This window comes from Varroa destructor, unplaced genomic scaffold (assembly GCF_002443255.2).
Source record: "Varroa destructor unplaced genomic scaffold, Vdes_3.0 BEIS01000004.1, whole genome shotgun sequence".
In the NCBI taxonomy this organism is placed as follows: Eukaryota; Metazoa; Arthropoda; class Arachnida; order Mesostigmata; family Varroidae; genus Varroa; species Varroa destructor.
Genome location: NW_019211457.1, coordinates 15893197 through 15905313, shown reverse-complemented (window position 1 = coordinate 15905313; position 12117 = coordinate 15893197). Strand labels below are relative to the sequence as shown.

The 12117-nt window shown below is 39.8% G+C and overlaps 1 long non-coding RNA gene across 1 annotated transcript; it reads left to right on the top strand.

Annotated features, from left to right (window-relative positions):
• The first annotated feature begins 3044 nt into the window (after positions 1 to 3044).
• On the top strand, positions 3045 to 4567 carry LOC111250197 (uncharacterized). The gene is made up of 2 exons (XR_015326266.1): positions 3045 to 3432; positions 3787 to 4567. It is a non-coding gene; the product is annotated as an uncharacterized LOC111250197 (long non-coding RNA).
• Positions 4568 to 12117: the final 7550 nt, after the last annotated feature.

Here is a 12117-nt window from a genome sequence, read left to right as displayed (position 1 = left end):
TCAGTTATTAAATCTATAAAATAACCGACGTCAGTCTTGACACAGATCTGTAAATAAGATGCTTATTTCCTAGCATCACAGACGGAGTGTTTTTCTTACCGAAAAGTATTACCTTTGTATTGTCGTCCATAAGCAGCAGTTCAACGAAACGACGAAGCGAAATTGAACATACGTGCATGCCTTCAATGGACCTCACCTACAAGTCGGGCGCCTACGCTTCGTGCGAAGTGTCCATACAAAAAATGGTTTAACTTCAACGCAGCAATAACAACGATAGCCTGTTCGATAAAAAGAAAACTTTACCCTGGACAATACATATTACACACAGATAATTTTTTCTCTCGTTGTGGAATTTTACTTAACAGACGCGTCTCTTTTAGACTAGTTCAAAATAAGTTACATGGAATAGCTGGGTAAATTAATTTATTATTATACTTTAATATAATGGTAATCTTACGCTTATTTGGTCAAGTACTTATAGCATAGATCTTAGACAATAGTTTGCATTGAACCACTTCTTGGACAAGACACAGTACGATGTTTACTTAGAACATTCTGTTTCGTACCGTATCGGCCATTAAAGCATAAATTCGTCTTCAGTTTCGCTGAAACAGAAGCAAACATTTGGCTGTTTGGTACGCACAAAGCTTTGTTAGCAACAGCTCGATCACCACGGTATGATAACTCGGACATGTTGATGGCCATGACGAAACACACGGTACGACTAACTATTAGTGAGTTTTAGCATTTTGAAAATGATCGCCAACACGAAAAGGTCCCACTGTTCAATTGGAAACGCTCTTCCGGTATCGATCGTTATCGCAACATAATACAGTACGCAGAAGTAAATTTCTCCAGGCTCGAGCGGATGGTCAGGACATTTCCTTCCTTTTCTGTCAACTGCTTTAAACTCGAGGCCCAATGTCAGGGAAAGCAGTGACACTGTTAAAAAGAAACAAGCTTGTTGCAAACACGTTTTAAAATAATTACGCGTCAACAAGGTGCTACACATAAATCTAATTGTTTCATTCTATTGACAGTACTTCCTACGTCCTCATGTCAGCCGGGTAAGTCAGAAGGAAGCCATGGCAAGTAGCCCATTTTTGAACGTTAACACTAAAAACTCCAACTGCTAAATACGTCTTATGTAAAGCACACACAGATATGGCCGAGTCGTTAGTATGGTTTTAAATTAAATTTAGTGAACTTGCGGTTTTTTCCTTTTTTTTTTTTTTTCATATGTACTATAACGCATGCATTTCTTATTGATCATTCTATGAGATAGAAATAGGTGACGACAAAACCTCATCCTGAGTTGAACATAAGGTATTACCTTATATCTTATGGTCAGTACTTATATTTTTAGGCTGTACTCAAGCACCATGCCAAAACTTTTGCCAAAACTTTTCAGCTTTTGCATTAATTGAATCAAATGCACAGGCGACATATCAACCTAATTTAGTCACCTAGCCATGCGCAATCCGCTCTCGAACACGCAATTTTCCTGTAGTGTCAATCATGCAGCGTTCAGCTGATGCGCGATTTAGCAGGTTCTTCTTCCGCTATTTCAATTTTTTACTGAAATTTTTAACTGTCTAAGAAGCTGAGTAAGTACACAGGTCATCTAATCATTTCTAAAATCTTTTCCTAAAAAAGGATTAAATCTGACCTGGAGGTAGATATTGAAGACAACCGAAAATTATTTGAAAAGTTAGGCAACGTTCATATCTTTTTTTTTTTTTTTAAATCAAATCTTGTCATAATTATTGAAAGAATTACCTGAAATACTGACTCGATAGTATGATGCATGGGGATTTCTTTGCATTTTACGCAAGAGAAAAAGTCCCCATAGACACTCCTTTCAGACATGCCGTTTACATCATGGCGTCGTATACTAAAGATAAATCTCTCGATAAAATAAATAATAAGGTACATTTATGCAAACACACGTAAGACAAGAATACAAATGCTTATTCGTGTGAATCGACTATTTTTTTTTTGTCGTTATAATATCTATTGCTTTTCACGCATATTGCGCTCTATCAGAAGTATCTAAGCTGCGATTTTCATCTCACAAACTTGTTTTACAGAACATCGTTTCTACAAGTGTCGAATTTTCCCAATGGAGTCTCTGATCATCTGAGTTTGTTATGCATAGAAACAATACAGTTGGCAAAAATAGGCGCGAGAATAAAATTCAAATACACCGAAATAGACTATGCTTACGGGCAGAAGGTCGCAGTCTCAATAGTCCTTAACGAATCAGAAAATGTCAAAAAAATAAATAGCAGCAGCTGAACGCACACGTCAATGAAGTATAATAAAAAGGGGATAAATGAAAACAACTGATCGACAACAGTATAGTTTATTATGGAGGAAGGGTGTTATAGATTTGACTAGCGGACTATTATCTACAGAAAAGATAAACCGATACAATTACTGAAAATACGGCCCTGTAATATCGATCATCAAACAGAACCTCAGGGGAGTTAGCGTAACTAGCAGAGAGAATGATCCCTGGCCGTCTATGACGTTGGACGTCTCGTAAATGCGGTCGCCATTAAACAGAAGCTATACAACATTGAGAATGGCGGCATAGCTATTAGTCGTATTGTTTGAAGCCGAAACCTGCTCAACTTCGCAGGTAGTTGGATCCAACTCAATACTGCTATTCAGAAATATTACGGCACGAGAAAAAAGTGGCAATAATAATGCCTACATAAAACTAATTCAGTATTAGGTCACGACCTATAGCGACTATACGTTCATATCTTACCAGCTGCTTGCTCTAATGCCGTGCACCAAAGTGACATGTTCCAGCATGTCTATTTTTCGTCGGCTCATAAAGAGGTTTCAATAAAAAAAAGAAAGAACGAAAAAAAAGCAACCATAGAAATTTGCAGATGCTTTCCAAATGGTATGGTTAAGAAGTGAGCTATAGAAAGCTAAGCTAGGTTTCCTTTCGAAACCTAAGGCTCATCTTGACCTTTCGAAATTGATAAATACAAATTATCCCAGCGCAAAGCCTGTGGAAGCTCGAAACGTAAGCTATTCATTTGAACAGCTCATATCATATGTCTTCATTATGATGATACTAAATGAGCTGTTCAGATACATACAGACTGTTGGTGACGATTGTACATGAGTGTTGTACGAGAATATCTAGGTATGCAGGTGTACAATTGAACGTACGCTCGGATGTGCCCAAACGCAGGGCCAGTTAGACAGGACAGGGCCTTCTGCAACTACGCGTGCAGCGACGCAATTATGCTTCACTACTGTATTAGTGGATATACTATGATAGCGGCATCTTTTTACCGCCAATAACGATGATTCGCTTTTAAGCAAGAGTATATAATGAATTCGTATCTCGTGATTTTCGCAGGTCATCATTCAGCATAGCGCGATCCTGATTCATCGGATTCAACAAAAGTGGGTGTCAACGCTTACAGCTAATATTACAGTGTTTCGAGTGGTTAAACGCGTTTAATAAGCGAATCTACTGACTTGCAGGACCGCCTAACATTTAATTTCGCAGTCGAGCTAACTTACCTCGAGTCGTCTGGCATATATATACACAAACAAACTGCTCATAAGACCTTTTTTTTTGCAATATTATGCAACATATAGGGACGTGTAGGTTGTAGGAACTTTATGGACAAAAGGAACTTGACATGACGCGTACAGCACGCCGTTTTCCAACTGCCTTGATCCCCTATAACTTTCAAAAACCGCTTTTACACCCCTTAATCGCTTTTTGCCGTTCATTGAAATTGACTTGAGTAGTTATGGACCCAGCTCGTTTTCGAACAGCAAACGATCTGCCAGAATGCGCTGGTGATGGATATCGAAGACAACAACGACGGAATCGACGCAGCTCTGGCGCACCCTTACGAGCTGCGCCTGGCACGATTTTCCCGGTTGCAAGATACTGGAGACCCGCTGCTGTTCGAGGTGGTCATAGAGGCTCTCTTTTGCACAACCGTACCAATCCGGCTTCACGAGCGAAACCTTTTGTCAGAAGTGCGAACGCCTATCTGATTGGCAGAAACATAAATGTCTTCAACAGACATAGGGGAACAGGGCTCGAGCGAAGGTTTTCGCATGGACGATTTGCGCGGGTTAATTATAGGAGGTCGACAAGGGGTGGCGCATCGTCTAGACGCAACCAAAGGCCAGCTGATACAAGGAATACTTTGGTATTTTGGCAAAATGTAGCGCCAGTTGCTGGGGGCGATAGTAACCAAGCGCATGAGCCGCCATTCAACGCATTGCGAAGACGACCGATAAGCCCACTAACACGTTTCGGTGTGGGAATGACCCGATTTCGATTAGGCAATGGCATCGGCCCATCGCGAACTGTTCAGTTCAATCAAGATCCGACACCCCTATCGAATGAGGAGGCGCTGCCAACCCGGGCGCAGTTCTATGGCAATGGTCCGGCCGGTGGAGATGTAAGTTCTGACGACAATCTTGACTGGACAAACTAACCTAGCCTGAAGCTAATCAAAAAAGGAAAAAAAGTCTTGACTTTTCTTCTGTTTTCTATAAATTCACTAGTTTTTGCTTTGCCGTAGTCTTTTCTCGCCAGTTTTTTTCTTTTTTTTTTCGCAAGTGCAACTTCGCCTTCGCAGATGCTCCAGCTTTTTAGTCTACACATTCGCACAAAGGTACACAGTAATCAGGTTGTTTGTGTTCACTGGCCTAAAAAACAACCAAAACAGGGATTAAAAAAACCCACGTTAAATTGGCCAATGTCTGCGATTGATTTGTTTTTAAAATAAACAAAGGCGCGTGCGCGTGTAATTGATAACCGATCACTGGAGAGCGATATTTATGAAAATAAAATAAGCCATACTTTAACCGATCACTGGAAAGCGATATTTATGAAAATAAAATAAGCCATACTGGTTGTAAGTAGTCAATAGCTAAATCAATAACTAACTAAGTAGTAACTTAACCGTGACAATTATATGTGTTGGTTAGACGAAAAAGACTAAATCATCATACCGCAATAAATACGGAAGTATTGCCAAATCAACCAGCAGAAAGCGTATTGAGAGACCCTCGCGTTATCGTTTGTTATTCTTGCATGTCGACAAACTGCCGCGCAAACATATGCCTCTTAAACACTTCGCCGAGCCTTCTATTCCATAGAATTATACAAGATGAGTCATCTCGATAATGGGAATACTAAACCTGACGCTAAGCATTCAGCAGTGTATTATTTTGTACGTTCGGTTGACGAACCGACCGCCGCTAAATTATCGATTTAAGGTGAATACTTTCTTCGTCACTCGAGACGAGGGGGTGCTCGAACATCAACCAACATCGATGGCTGGATAATATCAACATCTCTGCTTACAACTGTCTCTCTTTTTTGTTTGCCTTTTTGTTTTTTTTTTTTTGTTTCGCTGTTTAGCGAGCGTAGATATATGCGCTACCCGTCAAACGTTCGTTACGGTGACCTTTGGCGTCGACCAAACACCACCGCTGACCGTAGCAGAGTTGACCGGGCGGCTGGAGCGACGCGCACTGTCGGTAGAGCTCGCGTCAATTCGTTTTTTTGCGAGCTACGTAAAAACGAGTCAGTTGAACCCTTTCTGCAGACGGGCGTTTGTTATTCTAAAACTGAGAGATTAATAGTAAATGTAACGATATCGTTATTCGACTAGACCTTGATAGACCGGTGGACGGCTTAGTAGCAGCTGAGCAACGGGGGAGTTGGCCTAATCTCTACGTTGGCATGGAACTGATGCCTCTAGACTGCTGTGATGTTACGCAACGAGTGTCTCTAGGATAGATTGTTATATTCGTGTGTGTTTACAATATTGCGGTGAATTTCTTCGCGATCTGTATACTTGCTGGATTGCGCGTCAGACCAAATTGTCTTTAGTGGAAACAGTGATCTTAGTATGAAGTTTGCTCAATATATTACTTAATCAACTAACTTTGGTTCCATGTTTAAGTCAGGACGAAGCTCTGACATATAGAATTAAGCATTCCATACACCAGGAATATAGGAAAAGGATCACCAGAGATCTGCCCACAATGGAGGATGAAACGCACGAACCGCAACAGGAACTGGCCGACTTCGAGAGACGTCTGGAAGATATTGAAAATCGTCTCTTGGAACTACAGCAACGCCAGGTGAAAATGTCAGATACGCCCAATAGTGAAACGCAAATCTTGACTCTCAAGTGGACTTGTAACACAGGTGTTCAGGACCCATTAGCAAGTGTCGGGGGTTCGCTCCTGGGGGTCAAGTTCAAACTATTGCTAGATCGTAACATGCTTTATATTGACGTAATCAACATCAACGATCTACTTCGCGGTACATTTTGCAAAAAGTTTGATGTGACCGTTCTGCATCCGCTGGGCGGCGCGTACATAAAGCGTAGTCAAAAAATTATAAGTAACAAAAAATTGTTCAAACATCAGCGACTACTTGTCCTAAATTCATCGAATTATTTCGACACATTGGTCCGTCAAGAACTTGACATACAAGTTTCCGTTAAAGATTATACGTCACCGCTTACCATTTTCGATCGTGTGAAGCAATATTGTTTTCCCGGGTCGACGACGCCTGTCCCAATCAGTTCTCAGGAACAAGAAAGTGATTAAAGTGTAAATCTGCCGCTCCTTCCAATCACAGTATTGTACAACAATTTAATAGAGATCCAGTGTGACATTGAAGATGAGTAGGTACTTGGAGAAATGGGGTCTAACCATTGAAGTTAGGCCTTGTACTCGGCCACCCACACGGCCTTTGCCCTGGTGAGGCTTGTAAAAGTATCACGAAACTCCCGCTCAAAGAAATCGAACCTAGTATACTAAATGCATCGCTGCCTCTCGGCCGTTGCAGTAGTGGATGGACGAGTTCCTTGAATAGTGTAACTCAATATGTCATATTTTGATAAATGCATTTGATAAATGCACGAGTGACAAGTCGAACTCGAGCTAATAAAACAATATGCCTGACATACCTTTTTTAAATTATCCCTAAGTTTGCAGAATTATTAAATAATTATGTGTATTACTAACTATAGTGATATTAATAAATATTTAGTTATTACCGGAACATCTTAAATATCTTTCTTATTACTGAATTCCCGAGATATTATATTTAATGAAGACCTGCACACTGGATCACAACAGATGTGTATGCCGACTAGATATTACAAGTGTTCCTTCTCTACCATAATTAAGAAAGAAATTATAGAAATAGAAGAACTGTGGTTCTTTGGACTTCCTACGCTACCTACCATTCTTAGCAAAACAGAACTGGCCAAAAGTTGTAGTATTTAATTCACAACTTCTCCGATACATAAATTAGTGCGTTCCAGCAAAAAAAAAAAACGTTATTTTCATCCATTTTATCACACGTTTTATTCTCTAAATTTATATCTACAAGAACAACTCAACTTTCCGGTAATGATCTTGCGCTGTCTCAGGCAGGAACTTCAATGGAGTTGTTCGTGTCAACAAGCGCCAACCCAGTCAACCTAGGTCGAGATGATAGCGCGACTTTTAGAAATAGACCAAAGCTTCCAAATGTCTTACCTTTAAGGGTGGTGATTAGTTGTGTTTTTCTATGAGGTAATTAGATTATTAGATAGGCGCCTGAGTATTAAGGGATTGCAACTTTTTGTTTGTCGTAGACCTTGTGATCATCAGGTCCTTTTTGCGTCTATTAACAGTTTTCGTATAGTTTACCTGATGTTTGCTCGTGTAATGACTTCCGGTGTCACATTGTCAAAAACGTTCAGCCTTTTACTGGTTCAATCTATCTGAAGAGTTCTATGTTTGAAAACATCAATGCTAACATTGGAAAAATTCTATTAGACGGCAATAGTCCAACAATAATAATGCCGTGTGTTCCTTACGCGTATAGACAGAAGCATAGCCAAGTGGGTCAGTTTAGGCATCTCTATAAGCCCGTTAAACCTATTTGTTTTCAAAATTTCCTATAGGTTGACCGTTACATATATGTATATATATATATATATGTTTGCGGTGGAAGTACCGACAGTTAATGGACTAAGTAAATGGGTTGGGCAACGAAAAAGATAATCTATATACATAATAATAATAATAATAATAATAGTATTAAATCCATCTTGGAACAAACATAAAATGTATATGACTGTTTACAACAGAGGTCTGATATAAAATTGGCTCAGCTCAACGTATCGACTGGAGCGAGACGCTTCCCGTTACTTAGTGTATATATATATACATAGCATAGACGCTACACATCCCGTATATTTATGAACAAATAGCAATAGAGCGCTTTACAAGCTCTTGTCTACCTATCAAAAGAAAGTACATCTAGAGAAAATAATTCTTCTAGTTATTAAGGCGTCGTACGCGACGATGAGCTCGGTTTGCTGAGCTATGGAACTTGCCCCCTACGTTTTAAGCTCTGCTATAAAAACGATTTCGTTTTAGTTCTACTTAAACATATACACCGTTGAAATAATTTGATACGACAGCATATCGGTTGAAACAATCAACTGTTATCGACAGTCGTTTACCTACGTGCCGCATATAGATTGTAGCAGGAAACCGTCGAAGAGCCTTCTCAACATACTGGCGAAAGGCTGAATATTTAAAGCGGGCGTGTTCTCTAGAAATATGGGACACATACTAATTGTTTACGAGCACCTCTAGTCGACTCGTAAGAGATGATAATTTGTTGTTAAATTGTTGTATATAAATAAATAAAGCTTGTTAATTATACTCTGTTATTCGTGACCGCCGTCAGTTTAATAAGTATCACAGTTTTTCGCCTGCTGGTTTACTTCGACGTGTTGAAATTATTCCGTTAGAGCTGCATTACCGTTAACACCAAGTTGGGCCCATGTGAGAAACACCGTTTTTTTTTTAACAGCACCGCATGAGAGACTGTATTTCAATTGAATTGATTTCAAAACTGTGTTAATTTAATTGTATGACGAGCACCTTGTTATTATAAAAAAAATGCATATAACATGAGAAACTTAGATGCGTAACAAACAATATAATAGCTAAACATAATGCGTAAAACAGAGCCTCCACTACTATTATTATGTTTCATGCAACTCTATGCTGAAATAATATTGTATCTATGAGAAGAAATCCATCTAAATGTGTCCTCGGGGTAAACTGTGCTCAAATTTTTCCGTGTGGAAATACCTATTACCTAGAATAGATTAAAAAACCTACCTATTATGCTTTTAGAAATGTGTGCACTTGTCGGGCCCGAAGCTATTTTTCAGAGCACTCGAACTGACTCAGTCTTTTATGGGACGCTCTAAATGTATTCCGGGCCGATACTAGCATTCCACAAAAAGAAAATTTGATTTTTCGCTGTGGAGTGTAATGTTCATTTGACGTTTGAACACGGCATCGCATTAACGTTGAGAAATCGACCTCGTACAGATGTCACAGCCGCTAAGATGCTGGTTTAAATCTTGATGTAAATATTTATGAGGCTCACTGAATAACGTGCTTTTTTTTTTTGACAACGAATTCTATGTAGATGAGCGAAGGATCTTTGTTCCCAATCGAAAATTGCCGATAAAACTAGGTGAACGTACGTTTTCATGCTGAAAGACAGGACGGAAGCAACAATAGCAGTGTCATTGTTATTGATATCGATGGTGTTTAGATATGGCACCGTAGCCGCTACACCGCTGTTAAACAACAGCGTCATAATATAAGCCACAAGCAAATTGTATACGTCTTAATATACCGTGCAGTTCAGTCGAATCATTTCCCGCCATAATCAATGTGGCTATTAGCAGCAATTAAGCATTGGTCCAACTAAGGCACTATTTAAATTATCCGCCCAATTACAGTGGCCATCGTTACAGTTACTGTAGAATAGACGGACTGCATTATTTGTCGTTAACAAGCAGACCAGGCGAGTTCCTTTGTTCTCTTCTCTATCTCGCTTCATTTTGGCGGCTGCTTTTAACTATGACCGTGTCGGCGTTTTATGAACACCGACAAACTATTTATACCATTGATTAAGTTTGAAGAAAATAGGGTACTTTTTTTGTAGGGATTCACTGAAGTTTCATGCAGAATGAAAACGACGATAGGTATAGAGCACATCGCATACAGAATAAAATTGCAGAACTAATTACTAGAGTACGAAACAAACCTACGGAAAAATGCCTTAGCCGATGTTGACATGATAAAGAAATTTGCTGTTAGTTTGAATGAGGGCAAACTGGCTTTGTACGTAGGCAAAGAAATCGATCGACAGCTTTGCGTGGACAATACACCAACAGCTACTACACGTATTAGACAATATAATTCTCTATTGCAGGTAACTTCCTCTGCTAGGCAGCGGCCTGTGCTCTATTAGCAGCTTCTTAGTCGACAAACAGTAAATGTAAGGAATATGATTCCGATATCCGGGGCCAAAGAGAGGCAGGCCAATTTCATGCAGCCTTCGTGCGTTACATCAGAGGAAGGCTCTCTTTACGACATACCTGGCCAAACTAATCAAAATACTGCAGAGAAATTGGATTTAGAGAGAACAATAGAGACCAGGAGGATAGTTTTGTCAACAAAATCATTCACAAACAGGTCAGAAATGATTTTCTCTCGATATTAATGGTCAGCTCGGGCTCCGCGGAGCAATGTTTGAGCAAGAGGTGCATGTTTCCAGAGAAAAAGGAAATGTACTAGGCGGCGCTCGGCAATCAACCTTGGGGTCTCGGCTTGTGAAAGCGGTACAAGCGGAGGCGCGATGTGTGGGTCGTTGACCAGTGTCGGCCTTCAGATAAATAACTGGTCGTCTTCTGGTCATTTACAGTATTACACACAATCATGAATGCATATATAGGTACGGTTTAGAATTATGGTGATTATCATTACAGTCGCGATTGTCGAGCACAATGATAATCTGGAAATTCTGTATCACTGTGTAACGCTGAAGAAGGTACGGTGAGCACGATGGAAAATTTAGTGCATTTTGCTTATGGCTGGACTCCACATTATGTCTGAGTTCAGTGGTTTAAAGTTTATCGGTTATTTGTATTGATTATTACTATCGACTTTTTGTCGTGTATTCTTATTCTTCTAATTTTCTTTTATAACCTTCCTGGCTTTTGAATCAAAAACACATAGAATGCCTGCTTTTTTCCACAATCTCCGTAGGCGTCAGATCATCAATATTATGGCACGACAGCCTACTCTTCACATTTTTGGTTCTCATGTTGATTGCGCTTTTGCTACTCATCGGGATGAAACTGAAGCTTTAATACCCCACACACACACACGTCGTTTTTGTCGTATTGGACGTTTTAAGGGCTACTTCTATGCTTTAGTTCGAGCCTTTTTCTTTATCCTGCTCCTCACTTAGTCATCTGCACCTCGAAATGATCTCAATTTTTATCCCTGCCTCTTCTTCCCCGAGTTCCGTGATCCTGCTGACGACCGCTGTCGTCTTACCACCGTCGAACAGCCACTACTAACAAAAACGCCTTCAATCTTCTTGATGATTGATGACTTTTTTTATGCGCCCGCCGCTGCGAATAGCATCTGCATTTGCCTCGACACCCGATGCATTGGCTTCTTCACGTTGTAGTATCGAAAAAGTCCCATTTCACTTGGATTATATTATTTGTTTTATACAAAATCGGTGCTAAATGTTTAAAAATGCATTTGCATCTTATTTAATGCATGAACTTTAAAGCACTGTGCGATCAACCAGGTATACGTACATACTTATGACCCACTGAAACATATTTTCTGTAATTTTTTGAATCTGATTCCAATTAGTGGTATGGGCTCTCTGCAGTGTTCGTAGGGGTATCTGTGAGTTCATCCTTGCCCTTCCTCTTTATCAAATATACAATCGAGTGCCAATCGTATAAAGCTACCTAAACACTTGACAAATCGTCGAATTCGATCGACGATAGTTCCGCACCCCAACTAATAATCTACGTGCAAATGTAATGATAGCACATATGACGACACTGTCGTTAGATAAGAATTATTTCAACTTCTTTAGAAAGCTGGTACCACGATATGTATGAACATTCAAACCATACGCACAACTCAAGTATCCGATTCAGCCTTCTGTTTATCGAGAGATATAGATGATCTATAAGATGTATA